General features: G+C 49.8%; 1 protein-coding gene across 4 annotated transcripts in view; it reads right to left on the bottom strand.

Annotated features, from left to right (window-relative positions):
* AFG3L2 (AFG3 like matrix AAA peptidase subunit 2) overlaps positions 1–9,002 on the bottom strand; it is a 76,249-nt gene that overhangs the window by 44,160 nt on the left and 23,087 nt on the right. The window lies entirely within an intron of this gene.

The raw sequence follows: 9,002 nt of genomic DNA on the forward strand, positions 1-9,002 counted from the left end.
AAAAAAAAAAAAAAAAAAAAAAAAAGAAGGAGGAGAACATAAGATGTGTATTGAAAAGACTTACTTCAGCAATTTTTTTTTTTTTTTTTTTTGAGTCTGTTGCCCAGGGTAGAGTGCAGTGGTGCAGTCTTGGCTCACTACAACCTCTGCTTCCTGGATTCAAGTGATTCTCCTGCCCCAGCCTCCCAAGTAGCTGGGACTACAGGCGCCCGCCACCACACCGGCTAATTTTTTGTATTTTTAGTACAGACAGGGTTTCACCATGTTGGCCAGCTGCTCTCAAACTCCTGACCTCAGGTGATCCACATGTCTCAGCCTCCCAAAGTACTGGGATTACAGGTGTGAGCTACCATGTCAGCAATTCTATGTAGGTGTTGAAAAGAAGACACATACCACACAAACTAAAAGGGATGTGCTCTGTTTTTTCAGAGACAGGGTCTCACTTGTTGCTCAGGTTGCAGTGCAGTGGTGTGATCATAGCTCACCATAACCTTGAACTCCTGGGCTCAAGTGGTCCTCCCACCTCAGACTCCTGAGTATCTGGGACAACATGCTCACAGCACCACACCCAGGTAATTGTTCTATTTAAAAAAAATTTTTTTTTGGCCAGGCGTGGTGGCTCGAGCCTGTAATCCCAACACTTTGGGAGGCCGAGGTGGGAGGATCACCTGAGGTCAAGAGATTGAGACCTTCCTGGCCAACATGGTGAAACTCCGTCTCTACTAAAGTAATACAAGAATTAGTTGGGCGTGGTGGTGGGCACCTATAGTCCCATCTACTCAGGAGGCTGAGGCAGGAGAATTGCTTGAACCCAGGAGGCAGAGGTTGCAGTGAGCCAAGATCACGCCTCTGCAGTCCAGCCTGGCGACAGAGTGAGACTTCATCTATAAAGAAAAAAAAGATTTTAGAAATGAGATCTAGCGACGCTGTCCAAGCTGGTGTCAAACTCCTGGCCTCAAGCTATTCTCCTCCCTCAGCTTCCCGAAGCACTGTGATTACAGGGATGAGCCACATGCCTGTCCTGCTCTGTTTTCATAATACTCTGGTACATCTTGTCCATTTGAGTCTCAAGGTGGTTGTGAATTTAGTAAGAGAACATGTCCTTGGATTCCAGTAATATTCTGTAAGTTCTTAGAATAGCTAGGTGCTGGCAGGTAGCTAGGCACTAGCAGGTAGCTACTTCTGCACCTTGCTCTGACACCGTGGCAGGTTGAAGTCTCTGTAGATAAGATCTTTACTACCACTGTGTTTACGGATCAGCGAAACACTACAGCCTGAGTTTTGTTATAGTCCTGGGGTAACAGATGAGGCAAATATCTATGACAAATGGGAAACATCCCCTCAGCATCTTCTTACCTATTGGGAGAATGGTTTTCTCTCTAAGTTAAAACAAACTTTCTGATATAGCGGTTTTCAAACTTATTTATTTTTAGCAGCAGTCTTTTATAAAAATGAAAATTTGACATGGAATTTCAATGTATAGAATCTGAATATATACAAGCAAAAAGTAGGACCACTGCTTGAAAAACTCCTCAGTTTACCCCCGAGCTGGTCAGTAAGGTCATAGGGCTTCCCGGATACCGCTTGAAACACACTAGACTAGACGGCTCTGTCAGTAATTACACTAGACGGAGCCCCCGCCGCCCCATGGCCAAGCCATGTTTACAATAGCTAGTTTACAACCCCTAGGAGTCACCCTTGACTCACTGAACAAGCAATGTTCAAGTGACTACTGTTTGCCACCACCTGGGTTAGACCCTGGATACACAAAGATGAAGGAGGCTCAGGTCTCATCCTTAAGGAGCTCAAAGTCCATGCAGAACTACTTTCTAAACTTTAGGGAGCACTGTAATTGCCTGGGCTGCTCATTAATATGTATTGTTTCTGGTTTTCACCCCAGAAATGCCCATTCGAAAGGTATGGGGTGGAGCCTAGAAAGCTGCATCTTTAATCTAGTGGGAGAAACACAAACATAAGTGCAGTAATGAGGAACCAATGCGCTGGGTGTCAACAGAGGCAGCAGGAGGACTGCAGGATGACGGAGGGGCGTGACAGGCACCCACGCGGGCATCATGAGGCAGGGAGGGCGTGCCAGCAGAGGGAGCTCCAAGGGGCAAGTCCCAACTGCCTGGCTGTTAAAGTCTTCCAGAAGAGTGAGCCAGAGCCAGAGCTGAAAGGGCCGCACAGTAGGGCTGGTCATACAACAGCAACCTGAGAGGAGCTCGCTCATATGGTGCACTGCTTCGCATCACTGTGCTAAGGACTTCACACATGTTCTCATTTCATTCTCACACGTCCCACCAGGTAGTGCTACTAGTATTCCCACTTCATGAATGATGTTGACATTTAGCGAGATTAAGTGACTTGCAGAAGGGGAACCAGGACTGGAACCCAGGTTTGTTCCTTTCCAAACCTATGTCTTTAACTATTAAATCCTATTGCCTCTTTTTTTTTTTTTTTTTTTTTGAGACGGAGTCTCGCTCTGTTGCCAGGCTGAAGTGCAGTGGCGCGGTCTCCGCTCACTGCAACCTCCTCCTCCTGGGTTCAAGCCATTCTCTGCCTCAGCCTCCCAAGTAGTTGGGATTACAGGCACGTGCCACCATGCCCGGCTAATTTTTTTGTATTTTTAGTTGGAGATGGGGTTTCACCACATTGGTCAGGCTGTTCTTAAACTCCTGACCTCGTGATCTGCCCGCCTCAGCCTCCCAAAGTGCTGGGATTACAGGAGTGAGCCACCACGACCAGCCTTTTTTTGTTTTGTTTTGTTTTGTTTTTCGAGACAGAGTCTTGCTCTGTCACCCAGGCTGGAGTGCAATGGCATGGTCTCAGCTCACTACAATTCTCCTGCCTCCCATGTTCAAACAATTCTCCTGCCTCAGCCTCCCAAGTAGCTGGGACTGCAGACATGCCCCACCATGCCTGGCTAATTTTTATATTGTTAGTAGAGACAGGTTTCACCATATTAGCTAGGCTGGTCTTGAACTCCTGACCTCAGGCAATCCATCCTCCTTGGCCTCTGAAAGTGCTGGGATTACAGGCATGAGCCACTGCGCCCGGCCCCTATGGCCTCTTAAAGGATGTAGACAAGGGAATGAACCAAAACAATCTGTAAGAGGTAAATTCCAGAGGACTTGAGGACTGGTTGGCTGTAAGGAGTGAACAATCATTCCCGCTTCTCCAGCCTGGGGTGCCTAAGTGATGCCACCGACCTGAAAGATTTGTGGAAGAGGAGTGTGCTGAGAAAGGAAGGCTCTGCTAGCTGCCTAGGGAAATGCCTGCACGTAGCTGAATGTGTGGGAATGAAGCTTGGGTAGAAATCTGAGATGGAGATGTTAGTTTGGGAATCATTGGAAACTGTGAAACTCAATGAGTTCACTCAGAAAGAGAGGTGTTGAGTGAGAAGAACAGAAAAATGGAGGATCAGTAGAGTGTGCAAAGGAGGCATCGAAAGGGAGTGTCACGGAAGCCAAGGGAGCGGAGTTTCAGGAAGAGTCGCCTGAGTTCAAGTGCGTAGAGAAGTCCAGAAAGACGAGGCCTGAACAGCACCCACCGGATTGGCACGTTTGATGGCTACTGACGACCTTATTAAGGAGTCAAGTTTCAGGAGCCCATTATAGCACGTTGCAGAAGAACTAAGTGGAACAACAGCCAGCTGGAGAGCGCAGGCATGGACCATTCTTTTGAATGGCTAGAATGAGAAGTGAGGGGAACAATTGCAGGACATGACAGGAGGTGGAGCAGCCTGGAAGACAGACTCCTGGTGCTTCTCTGCACGGGTTGGCATTTGCCAACATAAACGGCTAGGATGGCGAGAGTAACCCATCCCTTGCTTTGTGAAAATGGGCTTTTGCAACCAGGCAGATGACTGTGGTTCTCAAGCCAAAGAAATGGAGAAGAGGCATCGCAGCCTTAAGAGATAAAGGCTAGGGATGAATTTTTCTTCAAAATCCTCCATTTCCTGGAAGTCTTCACTCCTAGTTCCCACACCTGCTGGTGACAAGAGACAGTCCTGATTTTCCTGCCTGAGAGGCTCAGCCGGGGGCCAGAGGAACAGCTGCATCCTGGTGCCGTTCCACCAGCCAACAGGTGGCCACCCGCCCTTCTGGGTGGCATCTTTCCAGTTCTACAGAAACTATAAAACTGAAACAACAACAAAGGGACTGCTGGGCGTCGCTGAGTCAGACCCGTGTGTCACCTGGCCGCCCGCACACCCCAGGCCTGCCTACGAGGGCCTTTCTGGGCTGCTGTCCAGAGCGCATGCGCCGCCCTGCGGCTAACTCTCCGCAAGGGCTGAGGGGTGGGCCAGGTCCGTCTCTGCAGGAGCGCTCCTCTAACAAAGCGCATGGCTCCACTTACTGTTCACTTAAAAACAGTACATCTTTTTCTTTCGGAGTGGTTGGCGATTGGGGATTGCTCCTTTGTTTCCCACAAAGCCCAGGCAATCCCCACCGGGTTTGTGTGGGGTGGGCAGGGTCCAGGTGGGTGAAACAACGGAAATTGTGTAACTCCTTTGGGGAACCACAGACAGAAGCAAGGGCTGGGAGGGGAGTTTTCTTTCCTTCTTTTTTTTTTTTAAGTCAAAAGACTTGGCCATATTTATAATCAAGGGTGGGATGCAGGGTGGAAGAAACCGAAATTTGAGTAGAGAAGACTGGCAGAGCAGATCCCCCCGACCCTGGCCTGCGGAGAGTTGGTGAGGTGGGCGTCATCTGAGGACAGAGGGCAGTGGGGAGCTTGGCCTGGGTCCAGATCGTGACAGCATCTCCTGCAGACGGGATATTCGCCCTGTGTCTGACACCGCGTCAGTACTCACGACCACTTGTGGGCCGTCCAAGGCCATGAATGAGTGGTGACCCAGCATGGGCCCCAGCAGCCCCGCTCCAGACCCTGTGCCCTTAACCAGCACAAACCAACATACAGCTCCACCGTACCTAACCAAAGGGCCCAAAGGCAATAGAGATGACACTTCTTGGATTAAGCAAAGTCATCAGCCCAGAGAGAGAGGGGCCGGGAACTGACAAGGAGGTGTGGGGAGCATGGTCCAGGATGGGGGAGGGTGATGATCAAAGATGAATGTATTATCCGTAGGGGACCTGGATAAAACAAGATACCTGGAGTGCCTTCTTTGACAATCTGTAAGATCATGCCTTTTCTCCAGTCGCACAGAGTCATCTGGGCTCCTACCAGAGAGGGCCAACTGCAGCACGGAGGGAGAGAATGGAAAGACCGGAGGCAGGAGCAGCTCAGATGAGCCCTGATGAGGTGCAGGACAGGTGGGATGGGCAGCATAGGAGGGCTGGGAATAGGAGCTAATGGAGTGTTTGAGGGCTGGGGTGGCTGTGAGGTTAAAGAGAAGGTACCACTTGAGTGAGGTGGCCAAGAGGGAAGGACTGGAGGCAGTGCTCAGAGTGTGGGGGACCAGTGAAGGCTTAAAGATACATGTGCATTCAGACGGGATCCGACAATTCAACATTTATAATAAAGAACCACGACCAAGGCTAAGGAGCGTCCCTGGTGGGCTGAGTTGCTCTAGACTGAATGTTTGTGTTCCTCAAATTCATACGTCGAAGCCTCATTTCCAGTGTGGTGGTATTCAGAGGTGGTACCTTTGGGAGGTGATCAGGTCGTGAGGGTGGAGCCTCATGAACAGGATGACTGCCCTTATAAAAGGGACCCCAGGGAGCTCCCTCACCCCTTCTGCCATGTGAGAACGCAGCAAGAAAACACCATCTAAGAACCAGGAAGCCAGCCCTCACCAAACACCAAATCCTCCAGGGCCTGATCTCCTCTGCCTCCAGCACTCTGAGAACTGACTGATGTTTAAACTCATTTATGCCTGAAGTTGCAATTGTTTGAATTTTTGCTATCAGACCTTGGCAATTACTTTGAGCAGTAGGATATAAATAGCTCCCACATGCTTAGCGTTCCGATAATGGAACACTAGGCATAAATGGGTTTAAGCTGCCCAGTCTGTGGAATTTTGTTGTGGCAGCCAGGGCAGCCTATGAGGGAGTGGCTGGCTATGTCCTTGAGAACTGTTTCTTTACTCTTTCTTTCTTTCTTCCTTTCTTTCTCTTTCTTTTCTTTCTTTCATCTCTTTCCTTCTTTCGTCTTTCTTTTTTTCTTTCTGTTCTTTTTTTTTGATGGACTATCACTCTGTCACCCAGATTGGAGTGCAATAGTGTGATCTTGGCTCACTGCAACCTCTGACTCTTGGGTTCAAGTGATTCTTCTGCCTCAGCCTCCCAAGTAGCTAGGATTACAGGTGCCTGCCACCACTCCTGGCTAAATTTTTGTATTTTTAGTAGAGATGGGGTTTCGCCATGTTGCCTAGGTTGGTCTCAAACTCCTGGTCCCAGGTAATCTGCCCGTCTCAGCCTCCCAAAGTGCTGGGATTACAGGCATGAACCACCATGCCTGGCTTTACATTTTCTTTCTTGCTGGTGACTTTTACTGAGATGGCCACACTAGTTCCAGAAACTAACCAATGAAAAAGACTTGCGCTTTGGACCAAGGTGGATTACGCCTGTAATCCCAGCACTTTGGGAGGCCAAGGTGAGCAGATCACCTGAGGTCAGGAGTTCAAGACCATCCTGGACAACATGGTGAAACTCCATCTCTACTAAAAATATAAAAATTAGTTGTGCGTGGTGGTGGGCACCTGTAATCCCAGCTACTCAGGAGGCTGAGGCAGAGAATCACTTGAACCTGGGAGGTGGAGGTTGCAGTGAGCCGATATCGTGCCACTGCACTCCAGCCTGGGTGACAGAGTGAGGCTCCATCTCAAAAAAAAAAAAAAAAAATGACAGGAAGGCCCAGGGACCACAGGCCTCTGGGTGGGTCATTCTTGAGGATATTGACATCACCCGGAATCATGGCACAAGGTGGCAAGGGCATGGAGAGGGACACAGCAAGCCAACCTGCCAGATGCCATAAGTGGAGGGGTGCCAGAGAGGAGCAGGTGACAGACAAAGGAAAGGGGGTGGGGTGTGCGTCTTTTCCTTCTCCCTGAACCCTGTTGACTATAAGCACCTTAATTCTGAGCAGGCTTCGTCCTACTGCTCTGGGCAGGTGCCCATGTCTTTCCTACCTAGGGCAACAGCTTCTTTCCTGGCCTCCCTGCCTGTCCCCACTCCCTGTACTCCCTGGTTTCCAACCTTCACTGCATTCCGGAATCTCCAGGCAGCTTCTCAAAGCCTAATGCCCAGGCCACACTGGAGTCCAGTGGGAGGAAAGTCCCTATGGCTGCTTCCAAGCACCAGCGCTTGCCAGAACTCCCCGGACTATCCATTATTATGCAGCCCAGGTTGGAACCCAGACTGGAGAGCAGTGGCGTGATCTCAACTCACTGCAACCTCTGCCTTCTGGGTTCAAGCGATTCTCATGCCTCAGCCTCCCAAGTAGCTGGGATTACAGGCATGCACCACCACACCTGGCTAATTTTTGTATTTTTAGTAGGAGATGGGGTTTCACCATGTTGGCCAGGCTGGTCTCGAACTCCTGACCTCAAGTGATCCTCCCTCCTCGGCCTCCCAAAGTGCTCGGATTATAGGCATGAGCCACCACATCCGGCTAACCCTGCCTCTTAAAAAGAGAAAAAAGGCCAAGCATGGTGGCTCATGCCTGTAATGCCAGGCCGAGGAGGGTGGATCACGAGGTCAGGAGTGTGAGACCAACCTGACCAACATGGTAAAACCCCATCTCTACCAAAAATACAAAAATTAGCCTGGCGTGGTGGTGCTTGCCTGTAATCCCAGCTACTCGGGAGGCTGAGGCAGGAGAATCGCTTGCACCCTGGAGGCGGAGGTTGCAGTGACCCGAGATCGCGCCATTGCACTCCAGCCTGGGTGACAGAGTGAGACTCTGTGTCAAAAAAAAAAAAAAAAGAAAGAAAGAAAGAAAAGAAAAGAAAAAAGAAAAAAAAGTTTTCAAGTCCCTAATATTTTCCAGGCACTGGGAATACAAAGATGAAAAATACATGAGTGTCCCCCACAACAAAGTCGAACAAAGACACTTCCTCAGGGGACAGCAGTATACACAGCATTGTGATAGGTGCTGTGGCAGAGAACAGCTCCATGGCATCCAGTAGTCACCTGTAAACCCGAGGTGGGGAGGAGGCCAGAAGCCTTCCCAGAAAGTAGGCCCTTTCCAACTTCGCCATCTTCATCTCCACCTGACTTTGGCCTCCCACAGACGGCCAAGCCTACTTCCTGGATCTAGCCTGAGTTAAACGGTTTTGCCTCACAAATCTCAAATTCTCAAATCTCTCTGAGCTCACCATGAATGATAAAGCCTTTTATAATTCACGTGACAACTCGTGCCATGAGCTGTGGCTCTTGTCTCCCTTTCTGGCCTTGACTCTTGCCATTTGCCACGGGACCCTACGGTCCAGCCTCCGGCTTCTGGGCCTTGTGTATTCTGCTTTCCTCCCAGGAGGATGCCTCCAGGACCAGCACGGAGCAGGGCTCTCTGGGTGAGGAAACTGAGCCAGTGCCTGGGATGAAGAAGGCGAGGGCATGTGCAGGAATCACCATAGCTCAGGTAGCCTGAGGCCAGTGCACCTAGGACGGGGAGGGGTCTCCTTTAGTGTCAGCATCTCCCGGAGAGCTGTCCCCACGGCCACCGACGTCCCCGGGGCGCCAGGTGCTGCTCTAAGCTGGGACTCAGCGGACTCAGACAAGAGCCCTGTCCTCTCACCCCATCTCATCCTGGAGAAGAGTACCCTCTTCTCAGAGCAAGCATGTCACTTCCTTGCACTTGAACTTCGTTTGCGGCAGTGCAGGGTACTTTACAAAGCTATAAAGGAGTTTATCCTGGTGCAAAGGGAGACTCTTTTTCCTTAGAAAACTTGTAATCACAAACTATTTTTGAGATATACGTAAATTTTTTTAAAGCTAAATATTTCCCCCCCAGTTTTACAACTCAAGAATGTATTTTCTCAAGGACTTGAGAGTCCTGTCTCTGAAATGTCATCCCCGTCTCCCAGTTCTGTGGGAGGGTAG

The sequence above is a fragment of the Piliocolobus tephrosceles genome, chromosome 18 (genome assembly GCF_002776525.5).
Source record: "Piliocolobus tephrosceles isolate RC106 chromosome 18, ASM277652v3, whole genome shotgun sequence".
Taxonomy (NCBI): domain Eukaryota; kingdom Metazoa; phylum Chordata; class Mammalia; order Primates; family Cercopithecidae; genus Piliocolobus; species Piliocolobus tephrosceles.